The sequence below is a fragment of the Bidens hawaiensis genome, unplaced genomic scaffold (genome assembly GCF_021521415.1).
Source record: "Bidens hawaiensis isolate Kalapana, Puna unplaced genomic scaffold, B.hawaiensis_p1.1 tig00001412_1, whole genome shotgun sequence".
NCBI classification, from domain to species: Eukaryota; Viridiplantae; Streptophyta; class Magnoliopsida; order Asterales; family Asteraceae; genus Bidens; species Bidens hawaiensis.
The window spans coordinates 3,855,086-3,866,364 of NW_027491079.1; the positions used below are offsets into that span (position 1 = coordinate 3,855,086).

Sequence of the window (11,279 nt, forward strand, 5' to 3'; positions counted from 1 at the left end):
TATTCTTGGAGTTCTGACCACTTAATAGACCTATAACCGAAGGTCAGCATACTTTTCCTACACTTCTCTTTAAAAGAGACTGTTGTCACATTGTAGCCACATATAACATCAGACGAGCCAAACCTTTAGTTTCCTTTCATTTTCACTCAAAGCTAAAGCCTTTGCTTCTACAAATTCTATATGTAAACATCCTTTTTGAGAATATGTAACAGAAACAATCTAATCCTGAAGCTATCGTCCCTCACAACTCTTTAGAAAATGGTGGCACCATCAACTAACCTTCATTTTGTCCTGTTTCCTTTAATGGCTCAAGGTCATATGGTACCCACGGTGGACATTGCCCGGATACTAACCCAACACGGCGCAACCGTGACCATAATCACTACCCCCCTTATCGCCAACCGCTTTAGATCTGTCATTTCACGAGCCATCAAAGCCAAACTCAAGATTCAACTACTCGAACTTCAATTCCCGTTAGCCGAAGTTGGTTTGCCCGAGGGATGCGAGAGCTTTGACGCGGTACTAGAATCATCTGAATCACCCTCCAAGCTTTTTAAAGCTGCCGAATTGTGGGAACAACCCGTGGAAGATTTGCTTCGGGGACTTTGTCCTCCACCGGATTGCATGATCGCGGACTTCTTTTTCCCGTGGTCCACAGAAGTGGCTCGAAGGCTAAACATACTGCGGCTCGTGTTCCATGGACCTGGATGCTTCTGGCTCATGTGCATGCAGTCTTTCTACAATTCTAACTTTTTAGAAAAGATTGAATCAGACTCGGAGTGGTTCGTTCTACCCGGTTTGCCTCATCGGGTCGAAGTTACTAAGTTTCATATTGCGGGTTCCTCCAAGAATTCCACCCCGGATCAAAAGGCGTTTTGGTCCCGAGCTGTCGAAGCCGAGAAAGCCGCATATGGCATTGTGATTCATACCTTTGAAGAGTTGGAACTTGAGTATGTTAAGGAATTTATAAAGGTGACAAACACTAGAGTATGGTGTATAGGACCTGTTATGTTATGTAACAAAGACGCCCGTGACATATCTGAAAGGGGAAACAAGGCTGCGATCAATGAGCATGACTGCTTGAGATGGATCGATGAAAGGGAACCAGGGTCCGTTTTGTACGTCTGTTTAGGAAGTCTTGCGAGTGTTTCTACGCAACAAGGAATTGAGCTCGGGCTGGGGCTCGAGTCGACTAACCAACCATTCATATGGTGCATACGAAACAAAAATGAAGAGCTAGAAAAATGGTTTTTAGAAGAAGGGTTCGAAGAAAGGGTGAGCGACCGGGGTCTAATCATCCGTGGTTGGGCACCACAAGTGTTGATATTGTCACATGGAGCCATCGGGAGCTTCTTAACGCATTGCGGATGGAACTCGACTCTCGAGTCGATATGTGCTGGAGTTCCGGTCATTACATGGCCATTTTTTGCTGACCAGTTTCTAAATGAAACCTTCATAGTAGAAATTTTGAAGATTGGAGTTCGGATTGGTGCGGAGATACCGATTCTTTTAGGGGAAGAAGATAAGAATGAACCGTTGGTGAAAAAGGATGATGTGAAGAAGGCTGTTGAATGCATAATGGAAGAAGATGAAGAAGGAACCCTGAGAAGAAAAAGGGCGACCGAGCTTGCGAAAATGGCGAGGATAGCAATGGCGGAAGAGGGATCTTCGTACGAAAATGTGTCATCGTTGATTCGAGATATTACTAAAACCCTTGGAACACAATCTTGAAGATAATTCAAGCAGTTAATTAGATGTTGGAAGATTTAGCAATGGAATGGGTCATAAGAGTTTTTGAGTCTAGACTAGAGTAATGCGAGTTAGGCTGCTACCGAATAAGTTGAGTTACGTGGAATGATTTTTTGTCTTTGATTTTATAATTTTTATTTATCTAGTTTTGTTGTATTGATCTGCTATAGAACCAGCATTTGAATATTCAATAAAAAAACTGTAGGTTTATTTCTTCTTTAATCTGTGTAATTAATTAGTTTTCATTCATATTTGAATAAGGTGGAGGCGGATGCCTCGGTTATGTTAAATCTTAGACAAGTGAATCAAGATCACCAAACACGATATTGCATAAAACGTTTATGCGACTCTTTTCATTAATAAGAAACAAAAGCAAAATACTTTCTACCACACTAAAAATAAACCTAATATCACCCACAATTATAATCCTACTCAAATTAGGAAACATAATTATACTAGACTTCTAATTTATTTAATACTAATTAAAAGATAACCATGACACCAAGTTATTTCAACTTGGTCCATAAACTTTTGATCTCCACCAAACCGCCCATTGAGATCTTTCATATCACCCTTATACTTTTCGTATTAACCAATCGGGTCCTTCAAGTTGGTATTGCACTAAGCTTTACACTCCCTCTCAATACCAACTGCCATTATTCCTCCAAGATCCTTCACACTTTGTAACACTCACACCTCTTTGAGCTTGATTCTTGGATTCAACTTTTTCACTCTACCATCAGGGTTCTTTTTCCTGTTGACAACTAAGCTAGTTTCGAGATTACCACTATTTAGACCTGCATTACCCGGTTTTAGACAGGAAACGACTTTTGCTTTCTCAACTTCATGACCAACTATCATGGTACTCAAAGCAATTATTTCATCTTCACTTGATGCATACTCCTTCTTGAACTTAACTCCTTCATTCGATTGTTCATTCGGATCGCCCGAACTATGCATGAACCTCATGCAAACTCCAACATCAACTTTGTTGGCTTGTTGACCTTCAACTTTTTCTATTCCACCATGACCACCCGTAACATGAGACAGAATTACCTCCTCGTGCACTTTATCCAACACGGTTTCTTTCTCGTCTTGTTCGGTTACTGTCACGGTTACGTCTTGATCAACCATTCTTTCTTCTTCAACCATAATTTCCTCATCATCTAAATTCAAAATAACAATAGATGATTCCAAGGTTGCCTTCAGCTGATTCGACTCTTGCACTACTTCTTGACTTGTCCACCAACAAGAGCCTACTTCAAACCATTCATCTACCAGATTCTGTTTGAATTCGGTGTCAACTGTGCATTTTTCTTGAACCTCGGCCATATTAGCCTCTACATCCCACGGTTCTTCTTCTTTAACAACAGCTGCATTACCTTCCTCCTTAGGTTCTCGACAGTATTTTGCCATGTGCCCTTTTTGTCCACAGTTATGGCACCTAAAAGGAAACTGCTTTGGTTGGTACCTTGATTCCTTGTCTCGATTCTCTTCATCCGATGAATCTTCTTCAGAGTTTTCAACTCGACTCTTTCTATTCCATTCTTTCTTCTTTGGTCGTTCACGTTTCTCGTTCTCCCAGTACTTACTCTTGCCTTTATCGCCATAACGGTTCTTATTTTTGTTGAACTGTTGCTTCTCCTTCCTTCCGATATACAAGGCTTCGCTCTCGCTTTTAATTGACACACCGGCTAACTGTTTTGCCAAGGCTTCTTGTCCGGCAAGAATATTTTCGAACTCAGTTATACTCGGTTGGGTCGTCCACCCTTGAATAGCGGTAACAAAGCTACGATACTCCGACCTTAAGCCGTGGATGAGTATCCGCTTCACACGAGCATCGCTAACCCGAGATTGTGGATCGAGTTCTCCTATCTCGCGACATAGATTCTTCACCTTACGAAAATACTGTGCAATCGAAAGATCACCTTGGGAAATCGTCATCAACTCACCTTCGACTAGTTGTAATCGAGCATCATTCTTCTTCGTGAATAAGGTCTCCAGCGTATCCCACCCTTGCTTTGGGTATTCGAGTTCTTGAATGTGATCAAGAACATCATCATCCACCGTTGTCTTAATGATAAACATCGCTCGACCTGCTTTCACCTGCCACTTCCCAATACTACCATTAATATCGTTCGCGGGTTGTCTCATCTCGGTACCGTTTGTTACCTGCCAAAGATCCTGACCTTGAAGATACGATTTGATGCATGTCGACCATTGTTTGTAGTTGCTTTGGTTCAGTTTCTTGATTCCTCCTACGACCTGGAATTCTGGAATTCTGCCATTGTTTTGGTTACGAGATTTATTGTAACTTTACGGTCGGTTTTCTTACTGTTATCGGAATTTAAGAACCTGCGTAACACCTGAACCTGGTCTGATGAAAAAAAATACAACTGAACGCTGCCTTTGGTTCAAAAATATACCAGAACCACCAAAAAAAAATTATTTATCGGCTGCTGTGAGTTAACTTCCAATAATAATAATATGTAGATGATGACAATATATTAATTGACATATGGATGCTGAATAATTGTGAGAACAGCAGTGATGTATTCTAACGAGACACAAATCCAATTTTGAAATATAAAGTGTGATGGCGGTAGGTTAATCTCAACCATAACAATCTCACAAATAACTTGCAAAACAAATAAACAATTGCACTTTTGTGTGTCGGCAATAACTTTTCACCACGATTCCTTCCACTTTAAATTCTTAGTTCTTCTCGATCGAACAAAAAAAATCAATGTGACTAACCTCAACTTCCGGAGAGTAAACACGGATCTTTCGTCGCTTTGGATGCGAACCTGCGGATGACTCTCAATCAATATTCAAGTAGTCTCCAGGCTTCTCCTTATCGATCACGAATTTGATCGACAACCTCCAAGAGCGTAACCGCTCTAATACCACTTGTTAAACCTTAGACAAGTGAATCAAGATCACCAAACACGATATTGCATAAAACGTTTATGCGACTCTTTTCATTAATAAGAAACAGAAACAAAATACTTTCTACCACACTAAAAATAAACCTAATATAACACCAACAATTATAATCCTACTCAAACTAGGAAACATAATCATACTAGACTTCTAATTTATTTAATACTAATTAAAAGATAACTATGACACCAAGTTATTTCAACTTGGTCCATGAACTTTGAACTCCACCAAACCGCCCCTTGAGATATTTCGTATCACCCTTATACTTTTCGTATTAATCATTCGGGTCCTTCAAGTTGGTATTGCACCAAGTTTTACAGGTTACTCGGTTGGCAGTGAATCCTTTAGGAGGTTATGATAGTACAATTGTCACATGTCTATGTTAGTTACTAACTGATTTAGTTAGTATCAGTTAGCCTCACCGAAATCATGTCAGCGTAGTCGTGCTCTTGGTCCTCACGGTTTTGCTTTCTCTGAAATCTTGTCGGTCCAACCGTGCTCATGTCTTCTCATAGTTGTTCCAACTTGTGTGGTCTTCTGTTTAGGGTATCTTAGAGTGACACAGTCATGCCCAAGGGTGTATATGGACGGTTTGGCCATACTGGTTTTGTCCGGTTTTCTCTTTTTTTCTCATCAAAGGTCGTTTTACTCCATCAAATTCTCAATGAAGCATATTTAGTGTCTAATCTTGTGAAAATGCAATTTAGATGTTAAGTATGGGGAGTTTTATTTGATAGAAAGCATGTGTTAATTGGCGCACATCAACCCTGGCGAATGGTGCTAGGATTTTGAAGATGAGGAATTCGAATGCCGATTTTGTCATGAATTTCATGCTTGTCTCAGTGAAAGATTGTGGAGTGGAAAAGATGTCGGAGTTTCAACAAGATGCATGCAAGAAAAGGGAAGTGCCATCAATTGTTCAGGGTGATGGTCACATAGATGTTGGTTTCGACACTAACGAAGTGGTCATAGCTTCCCGCCACATTATGTTGTAACGCTTAGGATGTTGGAGGCGGTCTTTTTGCGTTTTTTTTTCTTTATTTCAGTTATTTTTCCTAAACGGTTTTATATGTTTGTTTTTTCTTTGTTTTTTTTAATAAAAAGTAAACATACAAATCAATAATAAACTTTTTTTTTTTTTGCGATTTTGTATCACATTTTTTTTAGCTTACGACATAAGTTTTCAACCTTACGTTTTGATGTGCATAACCGAGACGCCGTCATAACAAACCATTCAGGTTTAGATTTTTGTATAAGTTTCAGTATAAAAGCAAATGACTAACAACTACCAACCGAGTTCCCACCACACCCCTACTCACGGATTTATTGCAATTTGTTGATCAAAAGGAAGTTAGAACAGGAGATAACAAAATCCAAAGGCTTATGATCCTCATACACCGGTATGGATTCTCACACACCACTTTTTGCATATAAGGCTCCTATATGGCTATACGAGCCATATAGCACCTGAGTTGGGTCAGTGGTGTTGGATGTTCTCGATGATTGTTTCAGGTGCCTCGTATAGCCCTATACAGGCTGTATATGCATATAGACATTTTTTTTATAAAAAACTTCGCTTTAAACACTTTTATAATGTGTTTTGTTATCTTTATATATTCTGAAAGTTAGAGAGGGTATAAATGTCTTACAAGATTATATTTACATAAAGACTTGAAGATAAGTAAAGTATCGAAAGATAGAATAATATAATAGGATAAATTGAATTAAAATTTACATAATATAGTTGGCTAAGTAATTTGTAGTTGTATCCTGAAAACCTTCGGTTAAGATTATAGGGAAAAGTTACAAAGGGAGACAAAAATAAGAAGTGTGAGAAGAATTTCTGGTCACACAAAAAAACCGCCTAAAAATGTTCAAAAAATAATAATAAAAAAACCATAACAAAAATATAAATAAAAACGAAGAAAAAAACTAAAATGTTCCCCCCGTCATTCTATAAGGCTAATATTTGTTACTTGCATATTAATATGACGAAACCCGTTAAATATATTATGGTCAAACAATTAAAGTGGGCGAGAAACCTGCTAAATATATTATTGTCAGAACTTTTGGTTTTGTTTGTGCGGTTTGTTGTGGTGGTGATGGTGGAAGGTGTTCAAAACTTATTATTTATATTTTTTTCAAGACGTTCGAGAAGTTGGATTCATGTGGTGAGCTTCAAACAAATTGAATTTAGATTTGAAGAGAAAATAATAAGATTTGACATTTGATCGTTGAAGGCGATAATTCGAGATAGATTTGTGGATATTCAAGCTTATCTCATGCCTATATAGCTTAAGATCCGAGAGAATGGATAAAGAAGTGATAACTCCTTCATGAATGAAATTAGGTGGGTCATACCATGAGGGTGAATTGAAACAAAGAGCCTTCGGTTTATTGGGTGATTCGCGAAGATGTGTGACACAGTTAAACAATTGATACAATAAGTCAAGGGGACGATTGTAAAGTGAAAAATTTTGACTTTAGATATCAATATGGCGAAATTCATTAAATATATTTTGGTTAAGCGATTAATTAAAGTCGGCGAAATCCGGATCCGAGACGAGAGCTTCGGTGCACGTGCTTAACTTCAAATGGAAAAAGGCTTCTAGAAAGAATATTGTTTTTTGCTATATATATGTCGCATGTTGTCATATGTATGTGTGTGTTGTATAGTGCAAATCACCCACCCAAGGGGAGCTCACCTTGGGTGGGGTCGGTTCATTTGTTTATTATAAATCTTTTAACCGATTACGAAGTCTTTCATTATACTTATTATCTTTATTTATTTTTGTTCGATCGTATGATTTACCGTATCCGTCTCGCACGGTTATCAAGAACAAAGTTGTTCGTTGTCGGATTCGGTTTCGGGACCTACACATTCCCTTTAAAAAAACGAAGAAAAAACATAATGTTAGAAAAAAAAGACACAATGACGAAAATAAACAAAAAACATAATGATAAATAAAAAATGACACAATAGATCGCATAATATAACACAACGTCGAACAAAATATAGCATAATGTTGAGTAATATAACACAATATTAAGAAAAAAAGACACATTGTCAATGAAAAAACACACAATCGATAACGAAAATAAACAAAAAACTCAATTAATGACGAAAAGACACAATAATCATTTTTCCTTAACATTGTGTGTGTGTGTGTGTTTTTAGAACGAGAAAGACGGTGGAAACATTTTTATATTTTTACTTTTTTTCATTTTTTTAAAATTTTTGAGTTATGATTTTTTTTTAATTAAATTTTTTTTATTTTTTTGATTATCATTTTTGTGCCTACAAATCTTTCTCATTATTTTTATTTTTGCCTCTCTTAGTAGAATAACCTGAATCTAAGATTATATTATGACGTTTTTCTATACAGTCGTATAGCCCTACACGACCCGTATAGATGTGTACCAGGTGCTATACGAGCAATTAAATACATATACTGCCCGTATAGGTCTATACGATCGTATAGGCTGCAAAAAACTATTTTTTCCCTACGTATCGTTGTCAGTTATGCGTAACCTATACAGTTTGTATAGACCTATACCAGCCGTATAGGCATGTCCAGTCAGCATAAAAGTACTGTATGAAATTCACATGTCAATCCAAATTTTCATTCAAATACATAGAGAAGTTTTCGTTACTAGTAACAAAGGAATTTTAAATTTATGATTAAAAGAGAAGTTTTCGTTACTAGTAACAAAGGAATTTTAAATTTATGATTAAAAATAACATTTTTAAGTGTTTGACCATTAAAGACACAGACTACAGCATGCACTTAAATAACCAAATTTGTGAAATCAAAGACACGTAGATCAATAGACATAAGGAATTCAAATGGCTTAAAAAATAATTCTTGTAAATTCTCATAAAATGCACTTTATACGTTTTAAACATCACTCAAATTAATACGGCATCTTTAGCAATTAGCATCAACGTTTTGTACATGTAAATGATGCATTATATTATATGTCCAAACACAATTACGTGGAACCATTCAAGAAATTTATTTCACATGATCAAGCTTGAAGACTCCTAAACCTCTTGAATTAATTCATGATAAAGATGTATGTGGCCCCATGAAAACAATGTTAATTGGAGGAAAAAGATATCTTTGAATTTTATAGATAATTTTAGTAGGAAGACTTGGAGTTATTTCTCAAAAGAAAAATCAAAGTATGTGGGACACAATTATTGAAAAACTTGGATATGACTCGGATGACTCGGCCAACATAAAAGTAGTCCATGTTAAGTATCTTAGTAAACTAAATTGCAAAATAGAAGACCGATGATCTTATTCTTATGCATTATTTTCATTGCAAAACTCTAATTCCAATTTACAATATTGCAATTTATTTTTTGTAATTCGGTTATTACATGCTTTTTTTTTAAACAGAGAATTTGTTTTAATCTTTATTGTCTGTGGGACTTAAACCTAAAACATTCCTCTTCCAAACTCAGGTGTTTAAAGTTTTTGTCTTTGTCGATGAACTGCTACCCCATTGGTCGATTATTCATTATTACATGTTAATTTAATTTTAAAGGCAATTCTTCATTTTTTTTCCTTTATTTAAATTAAACAAGAACACGTAATCCAGTCACATATGTCCAAACCTTATTACCTAAGCACTTACTTCATTATATGAGTTGTGATCAAAACAGTTAAATTTCAATTGAAAAGAAAATCGCATAATATAAAAGTTACTACTTAGAATTATTTCAAGTTGGGCAATTTTAAGTAGACAAGAATATGACTCGGTTGTTTATTTATTTATTTATTTATTTATTCGTGTTAAACATATCAATTCTTAATACAGACATTTTGAACCCACAACACACCAACTTACCAAATCTCTAGATACCGCACAAGAAAATGAAACGAGAATTAGTACCTTATTTTAATTGGATTAATAATATAGATCATAAAAAGAAATTATCTATCTTCTTGGCATAATTCCTAGTTCTTGCTTGGATCTTGATATCTTCAATTAGTCGAGTCATATTTCGATAGGAAGATCCACCCTCTTCTATTGCTTTATTTGCTATCTTACCGAGTTCTTTGGCTCTCTTTCTTCTCTCTTCTCCATCTTTTCCTTCTTCCATTGACATCTCTATAGCCTTTAAAAATGCCTCACTCTTTACGAAGTCACCAGATTTATCGTCATCAATCCAAAGCGTTGTAGTTTTTTGAGCACCAACACTAACTCCAGTTCTCAACACTTGCACAACTAACTTCTCATTGTAGAACTGCTCTTGAAACTGAGGCCATGTTACTAAAGGGACACCAGCAGAAATCCCTTCTAGAATCGAATTCCAACCACAGTGTGTTACAAACCCTCCGATTGCAGGGTGTGATAAGACTAGCAATTGCGGAGCCCATCCGCGGATCAATAGAGCTCTATCTTTTGTTCTTTCTTCAAACCCGTCTTCATCTATTCGTTTTTCTATCTTTTCAGTCTTGTGACCAGCGCGAACAACCCAAATGAATGGTTTTTTCGATGATTCTAGAGCTAAACCGAGCTCCATGAGCTGCTCAGGCTCAACCCGACTAATGCTTCCTAAACACGCATAGATAACTGAACCGTTTTCTTGAGAATCTAGCCACTTAAGACAGTCATGTTTGTTAACTGAGGACTTATTACCTCTCTGGACCTTCTCTGATTCATCCTTATGACATAATGATAATGGCCCTATGCACCAAACTTTTCCTCCTTTCAGTTTCTGATACTCATCAACATATTCTTGCTCCAACTCCTCAAAACTATTTACAACTACTCCATATGCTTCAGATTCAGATGCTCGAAGCTTTTCATGGAAATCACTCATACCTTTAAGGGTCGGATTGAATGCAAAAGGAAGTTGGGATCTTGTTAGTTCAATACGATCAGGCAGATCAGGCAAAACGAATGACTCGGACTCGCCCACACTTTCGTATACCTTTGAGATGTATAGAACATGGTTACACATCTGTGTCAAGCAATTCATTCCATCAAATATAATTCTTGGAATCTGAAACCTTTTTGCCGTTTCACCTGGCCATAGGAGAAACGTGTCGGCTAATATGCAGTTTGGCCTAGGATTAAGGTTTTCAATATACTGTTCAACTTGTGTTTGTAGTGAACTATATGCTTGCATAAGTGCCGAGGCAAGTCCCATATAAGGAAGCTCGTCTAATGTTTCACAGCCTTCTGGTAAGCCAAACTCCTTATATGGAAACGGGAATTCAAGAAAACTAATGGGAAGACCTGATTCGATTGCTTGATTGAGGATGGACCCGAATCTTAGGGTGTTGACTGGGGTGGTGACTATGGTGACTCGAACACCATGTTGAGCAAGTAACTTGGCTGTGTCAATGGTGGGGATATAGTGGCCTGGAGATCCCATGGGTATAACAAGAAAGTGAAGTTGGTTTTGTTCTTGTGATTCTTCTAAAGCCATATGAGAGTCTGGTAATTAGTTTGATGGAAAGTTTGTATCTATGAGAGATGACGAATTTTAGATATTTATAACTCAAAATATAAGCCGCATAGCTGTGGACAGGATTGTATAGATCATCCCTAGGAACTTTCAATGAATA

At 36.9% G+C, this 11,279-nt stretch overlaps 2 pseudogenes; one reads left to right on the forward strand and one right to left on the reverse strand.

Annotated features, from left to right (window-relative positions):
• The first annotated feature begins 252 nt into the window (after nt 1–252).
• LOC143574688 (UDP-glycosyltransferase 73E1 pseudogene) lies at nt 253–1,742 on the forward strand (annotated as a pseudogene).
• A 7,871-nt stretch (nt 1,743–9,613) lies between these two features.
• LOC143574698 (UDP-glycosyltransferase 73C1 pseudogene) lies at nt 9,614–11,185 on the reverse strand (annotated as a pseudogene).
• Between the last annotated feature and the right edge of the window lie 94 nt (nt 11,186–11,279).